General features: G+C 29.0%; 2 long non-coding RNA genes across 2 annotated transcripts in view; one reads left to right on the top strand and one right to left on the bottom strand.

Annotated features, from left to right (window-relative positions):
• The window catches only part of LOC136985073 (uncharacterized), a 9,052-nt gene extending 5,677 nt beyond the window's left edge, over window positions 1-3,375 (top strand). Inside the window, exon 4 of the long non-coding RNA XR_010882275.1 lies at window positions 3,183-3,375. This is a non-coding gene — a long non-coding RNA (uncharacterized lncRNA). The remainder of the gene's footprint in view (window positions 1-3,182) is intronic.
• On the bottom strand, window positions 41-25,372 carry LOC136985084 (uncharacterized). Its single transcript, XR_010882279.1, has 3 exons — window positions 25,251-25,372; window positions 3,239-3,530; window positions 41-149 (listed from the first exon to the last, which is right to left on the bottom strand). It is a non-coding gene; the product is annotated as an uncharacterized lncRNA (long non-coding RNA).

The following is a 25,372-nucleotide window of genomic DNA, read 5'->3' as shown; positions in this document are numbered from 1 at the left end:
AGCCTTAATTATTTTTGGAAATCAAAAATAAATCAAGAAAATCATTTAAACAACAGTTTATAGGATCCAAAAACCAACTTGACTAAACACTATAATATTGTCCAAATGATATGTAGGGTTTTACTCCGAACAAATGGCCTGATAACAATCTGAAAATATAGAAAAAAAATTAGAAAATAATTAATTTATGAGTAAATAACCAAGAGAAAACTGTATAAAACGGAATTAAAATTGTCAATTTGGCATTTTATATTATTTTTTAATAAGAATGGAGCGGGTGTACTGCGTCTTGAATGTATCACTCCGCCGCTGTAGCTAAACGATTGGAAAATTCAAAACTTTACGTCATATGTGTGACGTTTTCCGTGTTTTATGTAATTTCAAATTTTTTGTATAAATTTCGGAAATTTTAAATAAATTATAACGGTTTAAACGTGTAATTTCCTAATATGTCAGAACTATTGTCTTTCGTGTATTTAGACTATAAACAAGGAAAACTATTATTCTGGGAAAACTATAGAATGCAATTGTTAATATATAATACAGTATTTGTTGACTTCAGAGGTTAGAAACAATGAATGTATCAACTGTGTCAACTATAACAGCAACACCAGAAGAGGACCAGAACTCAGAAGGACAACCAACCTAAGGAAGGACAACCAAGAAAACTACAGTAGTAACGAGGAACACTTTTAGTGTCTCAAAATCCTCTACCAAGTTTAATAATTAGTATGTTTGTTCATAACAATTGTTTATAAGGCTTCCATTGTAAGGCAAAACCAACCATTCACACTCAATGTTAATTTTTTTTTAATTTTGTTTCTTTGTACTTGCAATTGTTGTTTTTAAAATTAATGCGGGCGCTCATGGGCCCCCTTCCTTCCTTTCATCCTTACTTCCCTAATCTCTTTTCTTCACCACTTAATTCTACACTCTATCTCTTCTTCCTCTTTTCCGTTTCCTTAGTTAGGGCTAAGCCAGCCCTTAAACGAAAGACAGCCCTCTAATTCCTTTATTTGTTGGCTATTTTTATACTTCGCTTTTAATTTAATTTTTTTAAAATAAATTTTAGATTTAATATTCAATTTGGCATGTTTATAAATCACTTTTTACAGTATATATGTACAGTACGTCCCTGCTAGATGGCTGAGGTGATAAAGGCGTCAATCATTAATCATCAATGAAGCGTCTATGGAGGATAAGGATGGGGGTTCGAGTCTGGTCAGAAGTTCAAAAATTTGACCAGATATTTCGGGAACTGTTTACAATAAGTGCATTTATTGTGAGCCTTCCTGAATTTGTGATGAGTTCACCCAGGCTCACAATGGGCGAAAAAGACTTGTATTGGTCATAAGATAAAAATATATACTGTATATAACACGATATTTTATTTGAAAATAAGGATACTGAAACTATCATATGCATCTTAATTATGACAACGATACATTCTGAATCTCGTTTCTTCTCGTAATTTCTCTTTTGATCACTTTTAGTGGATTGAATTGGTAGAATAAGGCAACGCAACACGTGGGGGATCTGCCCAGGGGGTGGTGTGCCTCTCGGAAGTACATTCTATGGGAAACTAGTCTCAATTTAAGTGTTAGTATGGGCGATCTGCCAGGGTATACCTCCCAGGAGGATATTCTATGGGGAAACTAATCTTAGGTGTTAGACATGTTGAAGAAAACTCGGAAACTCCACATGGTCAGCCCATTGATGAGGTGTGAACCCACGACTAATTTCAATAGTCGTATATTACAATCGCGGTGGGCCATTTTTAGCGACTTCTTCACTTCCTACAATAAGACTATAAACGTAAATTTTTTGTAACTAATGCCGTGTAGTTATCGAAATATTAATACTTCATAAAGGCTAAATCAATTTATAATTAGTTTTTAAAATATGCCAGGATAAACTAGACATTTTTTTTTTTTTATAGAATTCCTTCGACTTCTGTAGATTTTATTTATGATCTTAAGTAATAATTTTGATTTATAAATTATTGATGACTCAACTTATGCATAAGTTATTATATTTTTAATGCAATTTTTACAGTTGAAACTGTCAAAATTTTCAGCTCGATTAAAACTTTGTGATAAATTAATCGTTCAAATGAATAGGTTCGATTCTGTGTAGTGTTTTTTAGTGTTTACGGCCATTAATGGACATTAAAAAGCACAAAAAGCATTAGAAAATATTTGACTGATAAGCACGATTGAAGAAGAAAGATCTAACTTTAAATCTATTTATTTATAGGACATACAGAATTTATTTCTTCTGTTTATTGTTAAATGTTTACGATCAGTAACCAGTAAAACACAAGCGACTGTGTCTATCGTGCGATTGTTCCTGATAAAAGATCCTTGAAACTGGGATTTAAGAGGCAATGATAAGAAGTCGACTACCAAGTAATTTTATTCACTAATTAATTGTTTCTTAAGATGCTGTTCTAAAAGATTAAAATTAAAAAATCGCCGTCATTATAAATAAATTTTCTTAAGGAGAAACCTTTCGTAGAAGCGAATTCCGTTTTATACAAGTTTTCTTCATATTAATTTTTATATTTTAATTTTTATTAAGCCCTTTTTAAATAATTCCAACAGTAAGAATAGTTTTTTTTTTTTTTTTTAATGCTAAGATATGTTAAGGTGATATACAGTGAAACCTGTGTAAGCCGGATACCGATTATTTTTCCGTTTTGGACAGGTTTTACTGTATTGTAACTTTTAGGATGGCCATTTTGCTTTAAATTGAACCTATAGCCTATATTTACATAAATCTCAAAATTAAGAAAATATGCAACGCAGTTTATACAGAGACAAAATGGCGACTTTTCGTTAAAAATTTTAACAAATTCTGAATATTTTTAATGATAATTTTAAAATTTATTCACTGGGATTTTAAATGAATTGCTTCTCGTTGGAAGGATTACCTATTTTATTTTATTTTTTTAAGCAGTTTCTACGACTGTTGTAGAAAATGTCGTAGAATCTACGACAGTTTCTACAATTGTATTATTTTTTTAAAACAGTTTTTACGATACTTTCTACGACAATTATTTTAGTTTCTTAAAAGTTTCTACGACAGTTTCCACGACAGTTTCCACGACAGTTATTTTATGTTTTAAGACAGTTTCTACGAGACAAAAATAACCTTTATGCTTGTTCTTTACTCGCTTCTAGGCTACACAATATAAAATTCTATTGGAAATACTCAAGTAAACCTAGAGAAAACTTACCTTTCTGACTTGGGTGAACACCTGCCAATGTCTAGGATTTAACATAAAGAGTGGCATTGTACAGGATGAAGCACACCCTGCTCTATGCATTTCCTCATACAGTCTGGTCCACGTTTTTTTTGTTGTTCCATGGCATTATACATCCGATCATCTTTATCCCGTCTCCTGATAATGTAAGGTTGTCTATTTATCCAAATTGTTATCCCTGAAGGTGGCACGAAGGGAAAAAGATGTTGGAATAACAAATCCAACTCCTTCACTGCTACTTCTGTGTCGTCGTCATATTTTGTTGCTGGAAATATTTACAAAATTCCATATATATATTTCCTGTTAAGTTTCGCTGAGAACTTTGTTGATCTGTTTATTTTTAAAGTTGTATAATTAAATATATATTTCTTATTATAAACTTAAAATTCGAGAAAATTATCATTATATATTAAGTATTTAAAAAAAATAACAATTTAATTTTACTTTCCCGGCTGTTACATACAACAGAGGGTGTTGTATGTAACAACAAAGCTCAAAAGTATAAAAATATTGGGGGCCAAAAAATTACCTCCCAAGATTTTTATACTTTTGAGCTCTGGATCCTTGAAACGTTCAGAAATTCCAAAAAATTCGGGTTTTTTCTGTATGTATGGATGTTAGAGTGGTGGGCCACAATTTTGTTCACCCACTTTGAAGCTTAATAACTCCTGTGCCTTTCGTCGAAAATTTTTGACGTTTTGCAAGGAGGTTTATCTGTTAGGGGGATCGATGTCATTAAATTTTGGCGGTTAAAGGTAGAGGAGTTGGGGAGATAAAGGGGATCAAGTGTCACATCTCGAGTGGTCTGACTTAACAAAGATTTTACTCATTAGCATTTACGATTCTTTTTAAATATATAAAGCTCATCTCTACCCTCAAAATGAAGCTTTTTGCTATTTTATAATAATTAATAAGAGATTTTATTTAAAAATTTTTTTATAACAGATGGTGCAACACAAAAATATTAACTTTTTTTGCCGGAAAAGTTAGGCAACTCGTTACTGGAGTTTTTTAAATTGATAATATCAAGTTTAAAATGACAATTAAAATTTAGAATTGATTAAAGTTTAATTTTAAAAAAAACACAAGAAACTGAAAATATAACTTTTTATTTTTAATATTTTTTTGATATTTTTAAAAATTACAATTAAAATTGTCAGTTTCGAAAATTAAAAATAAAACGCAAAAAATATTGAAATTAATTATTTTATTTTACTTCTCTTTTCTGAAACTGATTAATATCGACAAATATGTCGAGTGTTGTCAATAATAGTCAATTTCAATAAAATACAAAATCGAAAACGACATTGAATTTTCTTGAAATTGACACAAACGTCAATTTGAATTTTCTAAAACAAAATTGCACGTGATGAAACTGATAATAATCAATTACAAAACGTTATTTACAATTTTAAATGATACAAATTCATTTTTTAATTAAGTCTTATAATTTAATTAAATAATAAAATAATATCTTAACATTGCTGAAAATTATTCATTTTAATTTAATTTAACTAAAATAATATTTACCAATATAATTTTAATCGAATAAAAGTTTAATTTCGATTTATTCTTTGCCAGAAAGCGGGGGGTGGCTCACCAGAAGAATTTAAATACATAAATTTATTTATAAAACTATTCATAATAAATTAAATATGATTGAATTAAATTTTAATAAATTATTAATCTGTAAATAGCAATTAAATAAAATGAAAGGGAAGTAAAATATGGGTTAAAAATGCCGATTTTTTGTACTGTTATATTTTTATATACTTTTTTTTATTATGAAAAATATATTGCATAGCAAAAAGTATTACAAAATTCACTCGAAATATTCTGAATTGATGTTATCCATAGAAAGATCGTTCAACAGACGTCCATTAAGTTGTTTTGTAGAGGAGAGATGTTAGGCATATCCAATGATGGATGCTCTGTTTCTGACAGTTTGAGGACATATTGAAACACAAATGTCAAGGTGCCTTCATGATAAAAAAAATAATAGAAATAAAGTATATGATGTGACAAACAAGACTACATCTGAAGCATTTCCCTCTTTTTTTGTATTTGTTATAAATTTATCATCAACCACACCTTATAATATTCAACGTATTTTAACAGATGCTACTTTTATTATGAAGGATGAGATCTTTGTTTATTTAAATTCTGTTTCATATTTATTATTAGTTTTTACTTTCACGGCTGTTATATAGGCCTACATAACAGAAGGAAAGCATGGGCGATTGGTTAAATAATGACCTCTCCATTTTTACATTTTTGAATGCAGGGGGTCCTTCAAACGTCGAGAAATGCAAAAAAAATTTGGGAGGATTTTCTGTGTGTATAGATGTTTCTTTTATGTGCGTGTGGGGGGCAAGATTTTTGTTTAAAGCAGTGTTTCTCAACCTCTAACGAATCGTCGCCCCCTTCAATAAAACCGTTACGTAGTATCGCCCCCTTCATTTCGAAAAAAATTTTGTTGGGAGTTGGCCTCGGCCCTCGAATTCGTATTGCATTGAATAGAGTACTGACTAGTATAATGTTATTAGTTTAATTATTGTACGATATAACAAATAAAATATCTAATTGTTCTTCATATAATGTTTTACTATATTGCCCAAAAAATTTTTGCCCCCCAGAAAATGTAAATTGTTACTAATCGCCCCCCCAACATGGAAAATCGCCCGCATGGGGGCGATATCGCCCCCGTTGAGAGACACTGGTTTAAAGCTTAATAACTCCTTTGCTTTTTATGAGGTTCTTGAATTAGGGGCATTGTTGCTGTTAAAATTTTGGTGGTTAAAGGTCAATGGGGTGGGGAGATAGAACGGATTATGTGTCACATCTCGAGTGGAGTCGGACGTAATGAACTCGTTATTAGCATTTACATTTTTTAAAATAAAAAACTCTTCTCTCCCCTCAGAATTAAGCTATTTGCCACTTTATAATAATTAATAATATGAAGTTTTTAAAATAAAATCTCGTAACAGATGGCGCAACACGCAATTTTAACTTTTTTTTTTTTTTGCGGGGAAGTTACTCGAATCGTTGCTGGAATTTTTATAATTTAGAATGATTTAAAATCATAATTTATAATTTTAATAATGCAAATTTGCATTTAAACTCATTAAAAATTTATATAATTATTATTAATAACGTAAACAAACATCACAAAATTTCTCTAGATTAATTAGTAGATAATAATAAAGTTAATTTTAATGAGAGACAATCCCAATATATGACTAATTATTTTTAAAATTATATTAAAATTATTAAATTATGAAAACATTATTTAAAATATACTATTTAATAAACCAAAAATAATTATTGGATACTGTAATATTAAGATGTAAACGTGAATTTTTTTATATACCTTAACATGACGCCACATTTTAATAAAATATTATAATAAACTGTTATATTAATGACAATAGACTAATCTGCACATTTCGTACAAGTGAAATTCTTAGTAATTTTTAAATGAATTAATAAAATCGCATTTAAACACGAGAAAATTAATTACTTTAATATTTCTAATATAATTTTAAATATATTCATAAAAATTTATATATATATAAAGAATTCTCAGAGCAAAATTTATAAAAGAACTTATCTGGTAAATTTCCCTAAAATTAGTAGGGAATATAATTCTTATTTGATTTGTTATATGATTACTTGTATTAAAGTTCAGCAATTACACAGCTAATTGGACAAATTACAATTATCCATTAGTGATATTTTGCCCAATCAGAATTCGAATAAATTAGTTAACAAAGTTTAAATTAAGATAGAAACTATTTTAAGATATAAATTTATTAATTTCTCCAACAAAATAGTAATTTCCTTCTGTGCTTCACTGCAAAGCAGCTACTGACGCGAATGCTTCGCTACAAAGCATCGTGTTTTAATTTTTATTAATAAATTTGATTTAAAAATTAATTTTACTTATATATTTTAAGACTTTTTTAAAAATTTAAGTTGGTGATTTTGTTATTTTTAAAGAAAAACAATTAACTTTGGGACGATCCAATACCGAATTTCCGAATTAAATCCAATTGTAAGTAATAAAAAATCCACTTTAAAACAGATAGAAAATTCAATTTTCACTTAAACTCCACTACAAAATTGTAAGAGATTTACAATTTAACTTTACGAGAAAATTTAAAACAGAGAAGAAGAGAAAAAAGTAGAAAGTTTTCAGAAAAAAATACAGAAAATACAAAGAATCCAGAAAAAATCCGGAAAAGAATCAAAGGATATAGAAAAATCACCAGAAGAGATACAGAGAATCCAGAAAAATACAGTTTCAAGAAAAAAAAAAATCCGGAAAAGATAAGAATCCAGAAAATTAACCGCAGAAAAGGTACAATGATACATAAAAACCCCCAGAAAAGTTACAAAGATACAGATAAACCTCCTGAAAAATACAAAGATACAGATAAACCTCCTGAAAAATACAAAGAATACAGAAAAACTGTGAGAAGATAAAAAGACAGAAAAAATACAAACTTTCAAGAAAAAACAAGCATTTACTGAACAAAAATTAAAATTTTGCACTTACATTTTATTTTTAAATTAACTTTTAATTAAATTAATATAGTAGTTTTAAAACGATCGACTGAAATTGCAAATTTTAATGCACGAAATTGCTTTCATTTCAATATAAATTTCTTATTAACAGTTCTAAAATAAGTAAAATTTATTCGCTGTTTTTATCTTAAATTTTATTAATTCTATTACAAAAATATAAAAAATTGAGTGAAAACAATTTATTTATAGAATATTAATGGAGATACTTATAAGCCTATACATATACAGAAGAAGTGAGAGTTAAATCGAATTATGTGAATCGATAATGTTATCTTTCAGGAGTTTTAACTGATTTATATACGACCCTATTGATTTAGAAAGGAAAACTTTTAGATTATTTTTACTATTTTCACTTCTTATAAATTGATTTTTATCAGTTTTTTACGGATATATTTATTTTACACGAGTTTAAAGGCCAAAGTTCTACTTGCCAAAGTTGTAAAAATTTTGAAGTTAGTTAAAGTAAGTTTCTGATCTCTCTTTAAGCGAGTTAAATTTAATTAATAAGTGAACAACTGGTTGCAGAAAAACCTCAATGTAGCGCCCTACCGAATAGCACTACCTCGGTAAAGCGAAAGTGAAGACTCGTAAGCGGATCGTCTTCATAAATTACTAAACAGAAAATCCAACAATGAGTTGAGTAACTTTCCGGCAAAAATGTTAAAATTGCGCGTGCGCCAAAACATTTTTATGTCCAACCCTCTCGAGATGTGACACGTGACCACCTCTAGCTCCCCATCCCTTTGACCTTTAACCACCAAAATTTAATAGCATCGATGACCCTAATACACAAAGCTCTTTGACAAAGTGTCAATTTTTCGAGGTGTTAAAATTTAACTGTATTTTAAACATTTAAAAATATTAAGGACCAGTGGCGAGTTACTGAACACGGGTCAGAAGTGTCATTTAACAGTTAGGTGATGTGTATACGAGTATTTTGTGAGGAGATTGTTACTTATTTTGATATTTTTTAAATATAAATTTACTAATTTACCCATTTAATCTGTTGGTTTTGTATAATAAACACGTCGTTACACCGAAATGCACCCATTTAACAGACAGATAACGTTTACAATGCGTGGTTACGCTGCTGTTACGCTTAATTTAATAATTGTGACGTAGTTTACAGGTAAATTTGTTGCACGTAATTTAATACAGTATTTCGTTACATCGTGTATCAGTTAATAATCCCTTTAAACTGTGATGTTTAATACTAGTTTGGAGCTAGCGTGTGCTGTTTAAGTGTTTAGTATTGTCTCATAAATGTCGACGTTATTCACAAATTATGCGGCTTATGTAGTTGAAACTAACCAAATTTGTAAAATTTATCTTCTCTTAAAACTAAAATTTCAATGTCAGAACGTAAAAAAAAAAAAAACAATTACTGTCGTCTCTTACATTTCTTTAAATGTGATAATAAAAATCGGCATCATAATACAGTTGACTCTCGCTAATCTGGCGTTCCTTGCACGGAGGGGCTGCAAGGAACAGCGCAGATTAGCGAGAGAACCGGATTGATCATGTATATGGAGCCTAAATGGCGCGACCTGTCACCTTTGGTACTGATTGCTTATAAATGAAACAAGCATAAAGGCGAGAACAGGATGTGTGACATGACTAGTATTATGGAAACAATTACACTGGATGGTATGCCGGATTAACAAGAGTACGTGTACTGAAGTATAGACTAGTTAGTATGTATTTTAGTACAGTAGACTCTCGCTAGTCCGGATGAGAGAATCTACTACATTTGGATCAGCAGGAGTTAGTTCGTGCCGTTGTGTTCAAAGAAAATTTTCAAGACAAAGTTAATTAACAACAACATTGTCTTTAAAATTCTGTAATATTTCTGTAATCAAAGTAAACAAGCGAAAATGATCAAACGGGATTTTTTATTGATGCCACAGATTCAACCTACATCATCACTAAATCCTGTGTATTGTTCTGTATAAAGTTCTGTTATACTGTCTATAGACTGAACGTATAGAATTATTAAAAAATTCTATATAGGAGTGTAGATTATAGCCTATATATAAAGGTTTGACTGTATTATGATATACAGCCGTATACACTTGATATTATACAGTATGTAGGGCGGTGTATATCATAATACAGTCATACAATGGGCACCAACGTAAACATAAAAAAATAACCATAGTTTGAAGATTATTCTGTGTGCATTTTTGATCAAATAAGTTCTCAAAAAACATAGTCGCTGCTTAGAGGTGGCCGTTTAACGGAGATTCGACTCTAATGGTCTATGTCAATTCGAGAGCGTTTATATGAAAATTGTATTATTGGTCTGTATTTGTTTATAATACAAAGCTAATATTTCTGGCAATTTTCAGCTAAATAAACAATTATAGAATAATTAATACATAATGAAAGTAATTAAGGGTATTAATTAGATATCCAGTTACAATAAATTTCAGTTAAGTAGATAGTTACTAAAATAGAAATTTGTAGTGATGTAAAATTATACGAAGAATTTAATAATGACGAAGTTTAAAAAAATAATAATTAATTTCAAATACAAAGAAAATACTAAATTAATTATAAATAGTACATTATTTTTAGTATAAAGTTTCCCTATCTTCCCTCAAATTTTCCCTATTCTCCTTCGATTTTCTCTATCCTACCTCGAATTTCTTTAATTCTTCCTGGAATTTTTTCCTTATTCTACCCTGAATTTTCCCTTTTCTCCCTCGAATGTTCCGGATCCTCCCTCAAAATTAATAAATTAATAGTATATACACGGGGAAAAAATGCTTTTTAACGAGAAAATCTTATTAAATCTCGATAAAATTACACTTTTTGAACAGTTATGAATACACTGACTAATTTTTAGTTTTGTCTGTTTGTCCGTATGTACTGTACAATACATGTAGGCTATGATCTAGCAGCTGTAAATTTCGATTTTAATGTTCTTCGAAAAGAAATTCATTTATCTGACTACCGATATCCAACTATATTTAAAGTGATTGAGAAAAGGAAACGGAAGTTACTGGCGTTTTCCATTGTTTCTCTTCGCGCCGCACACTACACGTCACATCGCGTCAAACTTATTATGAAAGAAAATGACGATGCGGACAGGTCAGTTAATTTTTTACTGTTAATAAATTTTTGCGTTTAAAACACAATTTTACTTCCTAAGCGTGTAATGATTTCAATAAATAATTATACACACCTCAAGAATTAATTAAGAGCAAAATCTTAATTAAAATCCTCAACAATTTCAGAAAATAATGATTTTTAATGGGGGCTAGAAAGGAAAAAAGAAGTCCTATAAGGAAATTCAAGCGAAAATTATTGCTTATCGATTATAAAATCGAGGAGATAGAAGGAAATCCAATGGATTTGGGGTTAAGATGGTAGAAAGATTTTTTCCTTTGATAACATTGATTTACCTTCAAGGCTTCCTTCACTTACTTTATCTGTAATAATGCGGTTAATTAATTGAATATTCAAATATTAGCTTGGTTATGTTAGTAAATAGAGAGACAGTAGCGCTATTTCGGGAGCAGAGATATGGTGAAAGTGAAACATAACGATCAATTAAATTAATAACGTCTAACAAAGTTAACAAAATTCGATTTAGTGTATGCTTATTGCATAAGTCCATTTAGAATATTCGTATTAAAATTTTAAATATAATTTTTACTAATGGATTAATTCTAACACATTAGACTTTCGACCATATGCATCTATAGACGCACTGTACAGTACCTAGGTCCATAGATCAACAGATCTGTAGATCGATATGTATATTATACCTCGATATATCCACATATATATTGCAGGTATATACATTAACATGGTGCTTAATATTAAGTACCATAATACTTAAAAATTAAGCTATTAAGCCATTTAAATCATTAATTTCTGAATTTTATCATTTAAAATATAAAAAAAAAATATATGATTTTTATGTTTTTAAATTCGAAATTAAATTTATAAAATACCTCTGAACAACGGTTTCTAATGAAAACATAAAAGATGGCTGTTGTATGAAGGTTCCTGTCTATAATTAGATTAATTATTTAATTAGAAATATTTGGATATACCGTTTTAAATAACATTAGGCTTTTTATGAATTAAATTAATTACAATAAAAACGTTATACAATTAACTTTAATTTAAATCCAAATAGAGTTAAAATATAATATTTGTTACTCTAAAAAATAATTATAATTAATATACGAATTAACGAAATAATTTAATATAATTTCAATTATATAAAATTTTTTTCGTTTTAATTAATTATTTATTTATTTTTAAAGAACATTTTAATATATTTAAATCTAAGATTAAATTAAAATTTTATGTAGTCGAGGCCCTATCACAAGGGGCCAACAGGGTCTTTTAAGCATATTTCAGACTTTATAGGGCCTCAAAAGTATTTTTTACGAATTATTCACTTCATTGTATTTATTATGCATTAAAAGATCCTTTTTTAATAATAAAATATAACAAAATAAATTAAATATATAATAAATTTTTTAATAAAGTTCTGTTTTTAAATGTATTGAGAACTGAACACCGGTTATAGACTTATTACGGCTCTAAACTATGACGTAAGAGGTTTTTCCCATCTATCAAATGATTATAAATTTAAAAACCCAAGGCTTTGAGTTGTACCTTAAATTGTGCTACTAACGTAGTCCTAAACTTACATATAAGAGGCCCTGCCCCTCCACCAAGTAATAGGTTTAAAAACACGAGGCCCCATACTTAAGTATATATAATTAAATACAAATCCGACCCCTAAGGCCCTAAAAAAGAGGGAGTTAAGCAAGCACAGGCCATTCTCGATCTCTATAAAGCTTATTTTTTAAAATCAAATCTATTTTTTTGGCAATGCATGATCCTTAATATCAAAAGTTACGCAACATTGAAAAGAATACCCATTCAATCCTCCAATTTGATTTCTAAGTAGAATTGATCCACGAACAGAAGTTAGGATATTTGTGTTTGTTGATCTGGAACACCTGGATCCATTCAGAAATGGAATACTTTATTGTAACTTGGCTTAATGGTATTTGGCAAAGACAATCAAAAGACTTGTTATTGATTGAAAAGACAATTTATATATTACTAATTAAAATTAAACACTATTCTTTGTAGGAAAACAAGATTAAAAAAAGAAAAAAAAAATATATATATATAGAAAAAAATTCTTTTATTTATACAATTCTAAAAAAAAATTAAAATTTAATTTTTGCAACTGAATTCCAGAATTGATTTTAAAATGTATCTTATTGGGCTGCAATTTTCAAAAATTGTACACCTATAAATAACCATTGTCGTCCGTTCGTTTATCTGTCTGTCCTTCCTTAATCTCGAGAACCTAAAAATAGTAGTAAGTATCTTTCTCATCCATCAAATAATCATAAATTTAAAAACGTGAGGACCTGAGTTGTATCTTAAATTGTGCTACTAACGTAGTCCTAATAATATAGAAGTTCAGACCAGATATGGAAAGCTTAGGGATAGGAGGCTCCAATATACAAACTTCCTGTCTAAACAGGAAGTTACGTCATTTCAATTCAAAATTATCTCCCGAACCGATGATCTGTATGAATTCTTTGTTAAAAGGAAAAGTGTGATTTACAGGGGCAAGACACTACTAAAATTGAGAGCATTGTGACGAAAAATTGCAGCTTGGCATTGTGACGGTGTCACAATAAATAATTGCTCGTTCAATACGTATAAAACCTCTGAACAACGGCCACTCGCGTGAATGTAGGAAATGGCCGCTGTTCAAAGGTGGCCGTTGTTGGGAGGTTCAACTGTTTATTTGAGTATATATTTTGCTGGTATTATAATTATTAAGCAAATTATAATTAGAATTATTCATAATATTCGAGTTTGATATATTTTTAGAATAAAATTAAAATTTATTTACATTTAAGGAGCAATTTATTCATTTATCATTGAATAAAAATTATTATAAAAAGATAAAAATTTATACCAATTTTCATAAAATAATAAATTTGTTTACCATTTTATTTAATTTTTAAATTGAAAAATCATGTTTATCCTTTAAAGTTTTTATTATATTTAATTTTTTATTTTTTTAAAGAAAAAAATTCAATTTGAAACTAAAAATTCGTGAATAATATTAAAATGTAATTATATAATAAAAATTATTTGTTTATAATTAAAAATTTATTTATTATTTTTATAAATTTATAAAAAATTAATTTTTATAAGTTTTTATTCCTAATTATATTTTAAAAATTCAGTTAAAACGTTAATTATAATTAAAGAATAATTAAAATGTGATCAGTTACTTATTTAATGAAATAGATTGTTATTAATTTTGAAATTGATCATCGTTAAGTCTCTTAAATTTATAATTAAATGAAATAGATTATAATTAAAACTAATGATAATTGATTATTTTAACCGATATAATTAAAGTCTAAAGATACTTTTATAACAAAATTTAAAATAATAAAAAAAAAAAATTTTAAATTTTCCAGAAAATATGATTAATTAATTAATTAATATAAAATTTTAAAATATTCTTTTATTAATTTTATATTAACGAAGGAGGTGAATGAAATATGAAATTTTTATAGGTAAAATTCGCAATAGTTTATTAATTCTAGTAGAAAAAAATCTTATTAAGTCGTTGAATAATAGATTTAATAATATAAAAAATTATTTTTATTGTTATATAACTATAAATTCCCAAATTATGGGGTAAATCATGGAGGTTAGTTATGAAATTTGGTACGTGAAATATGTGTTATGTCATTATTTGTTGGAATAGTTCAAGATGGTATATTGATAAGTTATAAAATACAACACTACTAGCTTTATATATAGTAAGATGTATAAAATATATATATATATATATATAAAGTTGTTCGTATAGAAGTACAGTAGGCTACACACTACAACTCCCAATACACTCAAAGAGAATGTAAGTGGGTGGTATGAGTTCTAATTTCTTATTTCTTCCCTTACAAAAGATAAAGTTATTGATAAAAGACGAGTATCATAAAAAATTTCAAGTATTTTCTTGAAACAAAGACTTGTTTTTTTCATTATTATTTTCCCTGTTATTATATATAACAGAAGAAAAGTGTGGTAATGAATCAAAAGTAACCCCCAGATTATTAAATTTTTGGAGTCGGTGGGGGTCCATGAAACTGTAGAAAAGTGCAAAAAAATATTGGGGGTTTTTTTCTGTATGTATGATTTGGGAATTAGGGCCATCAATGACATTAAATTTTGGCAGTTAAAAGTCAAAGGGGTGGGGAGATAGAGGTGGTCGCGTGTCACATCCCTAGCGGGGTCGGACTTAACGAAGCTTTTACTGGTTATTAGCATTTATAACGTTTTATAAAACTCATCTTCACCCTCAAAATTAAGCTTTTTGTCACTTTATATTAATTAATAATATAAAACGTTTTTAAAATAAAATCTCCCAACAGATGGGCCACACGCAATTTTAACTTTTTGGCCGGGAAAGTTACGCAACTCGTTGCCGGAATTTCTTTTGTTTTTTTTTTTTTTCCTTTACCTTTGCAGCTTGGTAACTAAAATGAAAGCAACAAATCTAGTTTTATTCTATTCTTGTCCTACGTGAAACAAATAAATTGACTTTCAGTTCGAACAATTTAAATATAATTTTAAAGTAGCAAAATAAAGCAATTTGTTGGAATCGGCAGTTAAAATTGTTTTTATAATCATCAGTAAGCAATTGTAGGATCCCACTTAATTATGCTCGAAGCTATTTAAATTTCTGATGGGTAAAAGTGGAGAAAAACAAAAATTTTAATTAGGAATTGATAGTTTGAATTTAATTTCCTTTAAAAAAATCTTAATTTTTATACTTTAATTAAATTTAATTTAATTTTCTTGTGTTAATAGGTAGTGAGAGGGGAGAGGTTGAAGCGCGCTAGTCAATGAGGCTTGATTTATAGTTGTAGCCTTATATGAGGCTCTCCTCTTCACCAAATAATAATGAATTTAAGAGTGTGGAGCCTTAAACGGTATTCTTATAAGGTGAGGCCCTAAACTATAGCGTGTTTCGCTTATCTGTAAATCCATCCTAATCGCAAATGTAGGGCTTATAAACCTACATTGGTCACTAATATAGGCCCTGTAAAACCATCCTAGTCGCTAACGTAGAGCCTGTAAATCCACCTGTGGGCTTCGTCATCCTCGTAAGCCATAAAAATCAATAAAAATGGATTTATAGACAAAGGACAGTTTAATTTACATCAATTTTAAATCGTATTTTTTAATTTAATACATTAAAATTTATGGCTCTTCTATGTTCTCGGGCCTAGATAAAAGAGCCCAAAAGTAAATATAAGGCAGCTATTTATATACAGGTCGGAATAAGAATTCCTTCTAAGGAAGACAAAGTGGTAAATATTGAAATATAGGTCTATATGAAGGGGGATGGTAATAGAACCGAATAAGCCTAGTGACTCCCCCTCTATCAATATCTATTGCATGATTTTTTATCTATAAGATGTACATTTATCTGTAGAAAATAAAGATAAATATATTCTAAAATATTGGATTTTCGAGGTACACACATTTCTTTTCTACAGAACCATTTGTATGGAAGAAGATATCTTAGATACACTTAACAATATTACAGTATTTATTACTTTTGTTTCATGCTCCTGAAGAGTGAACAGTAGAAGATTTTAACCGGTTTAAAGTCTTTAAAATAGTTATTCACTTAAATATCTCGAAATATCTTAAAGATGACAAGATATATGGTCAGTAAATACATTAAGAAAGCTTAGATTTATGGTAAAAATGATAATTTTTATAGATTTACGGAAAAATATTTATTTAAAGAGTATTATTTTAAATAGAATTTAAGTCAATCATTATTAAGAATTAAATTCTTCATGGATAATTGGAGAGAAATGTAATAAATTGGGTTAAGATGTAAAAGAATTTATTAGTATTATTACTGAATTTTTGCGTAAAATTAAGTGATTTAAGATGTAATTACATACAATTTAATTGGCTACAATAATTTTAAAATTTATAATAAAACAGAGGTATTCTTCCATTTCGCATACTAGGACAAGCGTGGCTCTCTGGGTACACACATAAAGTGAGGTTGATACTTTTCTGAGGATCCCCCTTGTAAAAGCTGCAACTTTACCTTACTCCCACAATCAAAGAGATATACTCCCACTATCATAATAATTGTTTAAAATTATACTACTCTTGGGCCATTGTGTGACGTAGTGGTGGTAGAATTAGTCGAGTGCAGCGAACCTCTACAGCCAGAATGGTTTCTTTGGTAAGCACAACTATAAAGACTATCAGAACTGAATTAAAATAAATAAGGCTGCAAGAAGGCTTAAGGCTTGATCCAGTGGGGACCTACTTGTCTTCTCAGCGTATGCATATGCTTCCAAGCATTATATTTTGCATATAATCTTATCTATGTAAGTCACAATACCAGTCTCAGATCGGTTGATCTACCTTGAGTTTCGCACACTTCTAGTAATGTCCCTGGTCTTAAATCTACTAACGGGTATATCTTAACATTACCTGTATAAATTACAGTTTTGCTTACAGAATTAAACATTAATTAAAGAAGTATGTTAATGTTAATGAGCCCAGAAGGTATACTTTAAATGAATTTTGAGTAAGCAAATTTTCCATGAATCCCTTTAAACAACTTTTCATCTGTGTTTAATCCATAGTTTTTGCAATAAATTCTTTAAATAAAGTAATTATTTGCATGAACAAACATGTACGCAGCGTTATTATATGAAATTTTGTACTCTTAAGTGTAGGATTAAGGCAACGCAACAAGTGTACGATCTGCTAAGAGTGGAGTGTCTACTTTCTATGGGAACCGGCTCCTGTCTGGCATTCTCACTGCTGGGAACTGGCTCGTATCTGGCATTCTTTCTGTGGGGAACTGGCTTCTATTCGGCATTAGACACGACAAAAAAACCTGGAAAACTCCGTTTGGCCGTTAGTGAGGCTCGAACCCCGGACCAACTACCAGTTTTCAATGGTATTATCCAATCTGCTACTGGCAGGCTGTCTTAGTCATACACACGTTATCACGCTTAAATTAAAGCATTAACCATATTTAAAATAAAAAAGGAAAGCAAAATAAATACTCACCAGCAATAATCAACAGAACACTCGTTTAAACTTTAAGAAGAATAAAATCGAATTTAAATATATTGAATTGCAAAACAAAGATCGAAAATTTTAAATTGTGTAAGAGATGAAGAAGAATCGCGGTTACTGAACCAGAAATTTAGGAAAATTAAAAGAAATTCTTAGAATAAAAATAGGCATATATTTACTTTACAGCATTAAACTCAATGGCCTCCAGTCACTTATAGATTACACGAGTATGATTGAACTTTTTCTCTCATACAATAGCTTATAGATAAAAGAAGGAAAAGAGAATGAAAAAAAAAGGAAGGATGAATTCCATTAAGAATTCCATCTTTCAAAATGGTAATTGTTGAAATTGACTGAAAAAGTTCGCGGTAAATTCAATTTTAAAAAATCAGTGATATAGCACAAAGAATCCCCCTACGTATAGTACCTGTACTTGCATAAACAAGAATAAAAATGTATAACATAAAAAGAAATTTTATGATTTTTAGAAGTATATATATAAATTACGTTAAACATTTCACTGTATAAAAAATATATTAAGAAAAACGGAGAAAGAAAATTAAATTTAGTGAAAAAAATCGTACAGAACTCGAAGAAAAAGGTTTTAAGATAGTTAAAAACATTCCTTTTTTCCTATTAAGAAACGGTTTTAAATGTAATTAACTAGAATTTAATTCGGCAATTTGGTAATTTTAAGCATTCTATAAAAGGGGGATCGCGAGTCCAACTCGCCGCCCCCCGTTTTATAGAATGCCCATCAATGGCAGACTGGATAAAACACATGATAGTTGGTCGCGGGTTCTCACTTCAGTAACTGTGCAGTTCCGATTTTCTTCAGGTGTATAACACCTAAACAGGGCCAGTTTCCCATAAAAATTCCTTCCTAGAGGCACTCCATTGGTAGTCACCATTGGATGCCTCAGGGGGGCGACCTGCAAGAGGGTGTCTGAAGAGCGTTGCCATATCCCGTCAAACACAACCATGCCTTTTATATAAATATATACAATGTAAATCCCTTAGGATGCTTGAATCCTAGTTAATAATAAACCAGGAGTATGGACAAGTGTGCTTATAAGTGTGTGAGACCCCTGAAAAATTTAGGCAATTTTGAAATTAGGTACAGGCTCTAAATTAAGCGGGTCATTAGAATATTTAAATTTGAAATAATCGTTAGATGACCGTTTATTGTTGCGTGACTATTATTTTTAGTTCTTTATTATTGTTACGTAACAGTGTATTTAAATAAATGCGCATACTTTATTACGCTATATTAATATTGTAACAATTAATTACGGTTTAATGTAACAGTTATTATAGCAATTGAAGATATCAATTTAAATAACAATTACGTCAAACCTTTACCTCCTCATTTTATATTTACAAGTAAATAAGCAATTTCGTAACAATTATCCATTTCGTTTACCATTATTACGTAACAATTTAAAAGAAATGTACATATTTTAGTGAAAAAGGGCAAAGTAAAACCGAAAAAAAACTTTTAAAATGCAATAACAATTGTCTTTGTAATAAAAATAAAATTTTAACTGATTAAAAAATCCACACGTGAATTATTTTTCGTTAAAAAACAAAAATAATAAATATTTAACGATGACAACAATAAGAAAATAATGGAAGATAACACGTTCTAACGTGTCAATAAATTTTATATATGAAATAACATATTATAAATGAATATTTAATAATAATAATAATAAATACAAAATACTTTATTCCATAAATATATTTATATGAAATTTTCTTGTGAATTATTTAAACAACGTTCACCACACCTAGTGTATGTACTGTACAGTACAGGAGTCAAATATGAATTCCTTGTAACAAATATGTGCCAACAATTATTTTATTTGTTGAAAAATAATCGTAAAATATGTAATTATTATTAATATTATTATTTTTCCTTCTAAATCCAAGTTATTTTTTAAAAAATTAATATTTTAAATGTATTAAAATGACAATTGATCTTAAGTCATCACTATAAAGTACAGTACATATTTTATCGTGACAATACATGAGGAGGACGCGTCCTCTTTTTCGGAGAACACGTTTCGGACAAATCGCACTTCATTTAGAAGACTTTACAGGTCTTTACATAAACTTTACATAAACTGTAAAGTATTAGTCTTTTGAACGAAGTGCGAATGGTAAAGTATCAATAATTCCTCAATGAAGTATGACTTGACTAGGTACCTTTCTGAGCCTTTCTCAACAAGATATGAACTATAGGATATGAAACCTTTGTGAACGAGGCATAAACTGTAAGGTATGACACTTTTTCGAACAAGGTACGAACTGTAAGGAATGACAATTCACTGACAAGAAGATATGACACTTTTTCGAACAAGGTACGAACTGTAAGGTATGACAATTCACTGACAAGAAGATATGAAACCTTTCTGAATGACGTACGAACCACAAAATAATAATACTTATTTTACTAAAACTTATTAATCTTTTCTGAAGCAACTATAAGTCTCAAAATGTTAAAATTAAAATTATACTCCATATATTAAATTATTTATAATAAATCTGAACTTCAATCTTCATATTAATAAAGCTAAAAGTTAATTTCGATTTGTGATAAAAAGTATTATTATTTCTAAACTTCATACTGATTTCATTTAAGGAATATTATTGTTATTATGGGATTTACTTATAGTGGAGTGGCAAGATAAGTAGAAGCGCATGTACCTCCCCAGCAATCTCTTTATTGCTTCTTTCTTAGTTATGACTCGTTCACCTGAACTCATATTACTTATTGTCTCTGTAGATATTTCTAACACTATAGTTTATTATCTATCGTGGTTACTTGTACAAGACGTTACTCTCTGCGAATTAAAAGTAAAGATAATGTCATTTTAGTTAGTATTAAGTCGAGGAAGACTTTCAAAAAGTTCGGGTAGAGGGGGAAAACATGAAATTCTAAAGGAATATTTAGTTAAGTATGAGTAAATTTAATTCTAATTATAATTAAAGTATGCTTACTACCTCATACTTGGGTATAATTTGAATTTAATTCATAATTTTCGTAATTTATCCACAAATGTTTTTAATTATGTTGCATAAGGTTGTAATTTATCGTTATTATTATAATTTATATAACGCTTTTTATTGTAAATTTTCTTCAATTATTTGAGAGAATCACTTCTAATTTTTCATGCCTGATGAATTTTCTTTACAATGTTTAATATAACAATACCCTTTTAATTAACATAATTTATACAATATTTTAATGAAATTGTAACAAGATGAATTTGTAAAATCTTAATGTGACGTCTCAGTCCAAGCTGCAGTTTTTAATCGTATTTTAATTTAAACATTAATCGGGGCTTCTAAATTTTCATCTATCTAAGCTCGATATTAACGAAACACAGACGGACAGACCGACGTCAGTGGAAATCTTTAGGTCTGCAATTTGAAAATTGTAGTCCAATAACTTATGTTGAGAGCAAAATCATCTTAATTAAGTCACACGTAATTATTAAACACAATTAACTGCTACTTATAATGATTATGATTAACTTTAATTAAAATTATTAAGCTTTAAGGTCAGAAAAGGAAATTTAGAAGTGATTTTTAATGTGTTCAAGCTTAATTAATGTGCACATTATCATTTTAATGATAATCTTGAACATATTTCTTACAGATTTATCGGGATTACAACTGAATTAACTTACTTTAAATGCAATTATCTTTATGTATGCGAGTATAAGTGTTATCTTCGTTATTCAATCCTTGTATACTCTCGCCCCTTTCCGTCATCGAAAATTAAAACCTTCACCACTTTAGAAAATTAAAATATGTTGAAAACATCGAAAATTCTGTACATAAATCAATTAAGTGTAGTAAAATATTAAAGGTTAATTGTAACGTTGACTCAAGTGTTAGACAAGATATTAATGGGGTAGAATAATTAAAACCCACCCTACGGTATATCGATTAATAAACGGTTAATAAGTAAAATTATTTACGTTTCTAATTTTAAAAAATATGTTTTTTTTTTCATGTATATTTTAAAGGTTAACAGGTGTGAACACGGTGGAAGCGTAAAGGGGTGACGACGCTAAAGTGAACTTTTAACTCCGAATTTGATGGTTTGTAGTTGTTCCTGTAGAATATTTTTGATGCAGAAGGGTGACGAATTATCTGAAATGTAATATATGCACATATTTATGTAAATACGTATGAAAAAATTATTACAAATTACAATTATTGCCTTAGGTATGTTGTGAATATTTACTCATTGAATTGCTTGTGGGTGTACAGTTATTGGATGTACTATAAATATCTTAGTGTAGTTTGTGCTTCTAAGTTAATATATCAATAATTTTCAATTATGAGGTTTCGTAATAGTACATATTAACGACATTTTCATGAGCTTCCTGTTAAAACACTTGTATAATGACGTTATCCCTGTTATGATTTTAGGAAAATATAAGCCTATATTCGCCTATAAACCAATACATTTTTTTAAAATAATTGAGCCTTATAATTAAATAAATTAAGTGACTGAGCGCGAGAATCGCTCGGAAACGAAGCGACGCGATTTTGAGATAATTTTAATTGCCGTTTCTAAAGTGAAACTTTAAGGAAGTTTAGTAAATTTTGTGGGTTATGTAATAGGGACATTGCCAAATTTTTTAGCAATTTGAAATTTGGGGTTATTTAAGATTTATGGGATTGATAAAAGGAGAGTAAGACGAAGCGACGCGATTTTGAGAGAATTTTAATTGCCGTTTCTAAAGTGAAACTTTAAGGAAGTTTAGTAAATTTTGTGGGTTATGTAATAGGGACATTGCCAAATTTTTTAGCAATTTGAAATTTGGGGTTATTTAAGATTTATGGGATTGATAAAAGGAGAGTAAGCAACACATAGGCGATCTGTCAACGTGGGTGCCTCAGAGAGGACTTTCTATGAAAAACTGGCCCCCATTTAAGTGTTAGACACGTGAAGATGTTCAGAAAACTCCACATGGCCAGCCCATTGATCAGGCGTGAACCCCACGACTATTAGTTTAGTGGTTGTATGAACTATTCCACTGGTGGGCAAGATTTATAAATTATAGTAATTTCTGGCTAAGAACAATAAAATTAAGTAAAACTTTAGAAATTTTGTCGCCTTGAATTTGAGAAGAAACGCAAATTTCTTCATGTACCAAAAAACTAACCATTATTATAATTAATTTAATCACCTACACACAATTCACAGAAAACTAACTTAATGCGTTTATGCCAGAAGCGCAATAAGCTTAATTGATATATCGCGCGCGAGAATCGCTAGCGACAAAGCGACGCGACATTGAGATAATTGTGATAGTCGTTTCCGCGCGGCATTTTGAGAAAATTTACGCTAATATTTATTAAATTTAATGGTTTAAACGTTAAAAACATGAATATTGTTATATATATTCGAATTTAGAGCAATTATAACATCTTAATACCGTTAAATTTTAAGGTATACAGCATTTATCCACATTTCTCTGTATAAAACGATAAAATGGAGTAAAATGTTAAGAAATTTAATTACTTTTTAGCATTTTATATATAATTTTTTTTACACATTTAAGCAATGGAAAACGAAGAGAAGACAGTTGAAGTGTCGCAAACTCTCCATCTCCCATCATAAAATTAACCAACGTTTCATCTAATTTTCCATCTTCAGCTTATAGAAATTAACTTAAATTTAAGTGTATCTTAATATATTTATGCTGGAAGCGATTATTATTATCGTAAATTCGATAATAAATTGAAAATTATATGATTTTGATACAGTTAAGTTGTTTATTGCGAAAGGTTTCATTAATATTAACCTATTGGCACTTCGTCAAGGAGACCAAAAAAATGGGCTAAAATATAACTTACAAGAGTTGAAAAATCGACTGGGAGATAGTTAATTACATGAAATTCTCGTTTACTGAACAATAATCAATGTATTTACATTATGTAAGCGTTAAAAATTCAATTTTCTTTAAGGTACATTCATAAGTTATTCAAGGATTCCACCCCTTTGGTATTGACAATATTCATAAATATTGGATGACATGTCGTGCTAGAGATTAAACTGTCGTATATATATATATATATATTATTCAGGTAAATAAAATAATTAATTAATTATTTATAACATAAATTTTCAAAAAAATTTACTACTTTTGCTACATTTTACTGCATTTTGGGGGGAATTTAAAGTGGGAAATTCACGTAGGAAGTGGGCATTACTTAACTTTAAGTAGATTATCATACAGATTGAGTACATACATCTGTTGAAACACAGCAAGGAGTAAGAACTTTCACTAGTCTAACGTACAGTTCAGAGAATTAACTAGTCAAAATTATAATTAATTAACATAATTATGGAAAAAGTAGACTCGAAAATTCATTCTTAAACTCCATTTAATTAAATTTTATTACTGATTTTCAAGTTAACTCAATCACACATCACTCTCTACCGAAACATCCCACCTTTATACTTAAAAAAATGCGATTACAACCATTAAAAATCATTAAAGAAGAATAATATTATTAATTTTAAACCTTAAAAATACAGGGAAAAAAATATAAATTTAATACGTCGCGAGGATCTTAGATGCTGTCAATTGATATAAATATGAGGAATATTGCTTGAGGATAAGCTTAACCTTTGCTTACTCCAGCTTAAAGATCCACACTTACACTTAAAAAATGCTTAAATTTAACTTAAAATGGCTCAAATATGCTCTTAATTTAAATGTAATTAATTAAATGACAGTTAAGAAATGTGTAAATTAATCTATGGGTGAGAGATTTCATAAATTTAATTTACAATTTCGTTACGTAATTTATACGAGAATTTGTATAGAAGTTGCAAGACTTCGCGTAACAACGAGACTACTGAAAGGGCTTTAAATGTGTTCAGGAAGCTTCATTGTCCATTTAGAATTTCTATAATAAAATATTTATGGATAATTAAACTTAATTTATGTAAAATTTATACTGTTTAAACTAATATTAAACATCATTATACGCTTCCTCCAAGTAAAAATATGGGTAGAAGATCGTACAAAAATTAAGATTTCTTCGTTATTTAACGTACGAAAACTAAACATACGATTTCCGTATGATTCGAGTTCGAATTCCACGTGAAACAAGCATTATACTAGTTATAACGGAGCGTCTCTTAAAGAGGACTCGGAAAATTACATCGGAAGAGGGTAGTTCGAACTTAAATCGTAAATAAAACTCTTTATAGTATTAAACCCACCTGCAACACCAAATACCGTTGCTATGGCAACTATCCAAATTGCTTGAGAGAGCGCTGTACATGTCGCCATAGTTGAAACCATGTGACAAGTAAAGCACCAACACAGGTCAATGGATGTAGCC

Source organism: Centruroides vittatus, unplaced genomic scaffold, assembly GCF_030686945.1.
Source record: "Centruroides vittatus isolate TY-2023 unplaced genomic scaffold, ASM3068694v2 contig_120, whole genome shotgun sequence".
NCBI classification, from domain to species: Eukaryota; Metazoa; Arthropoda; class Arachnida; order Scorpiones; family Buthidae; genus Centruroides; species Centruroides vittatus.
Note: the sequence above shows the minus strand (reverse complement) of the source record. Positions and strands in the feature narration are given on the sequence as shown.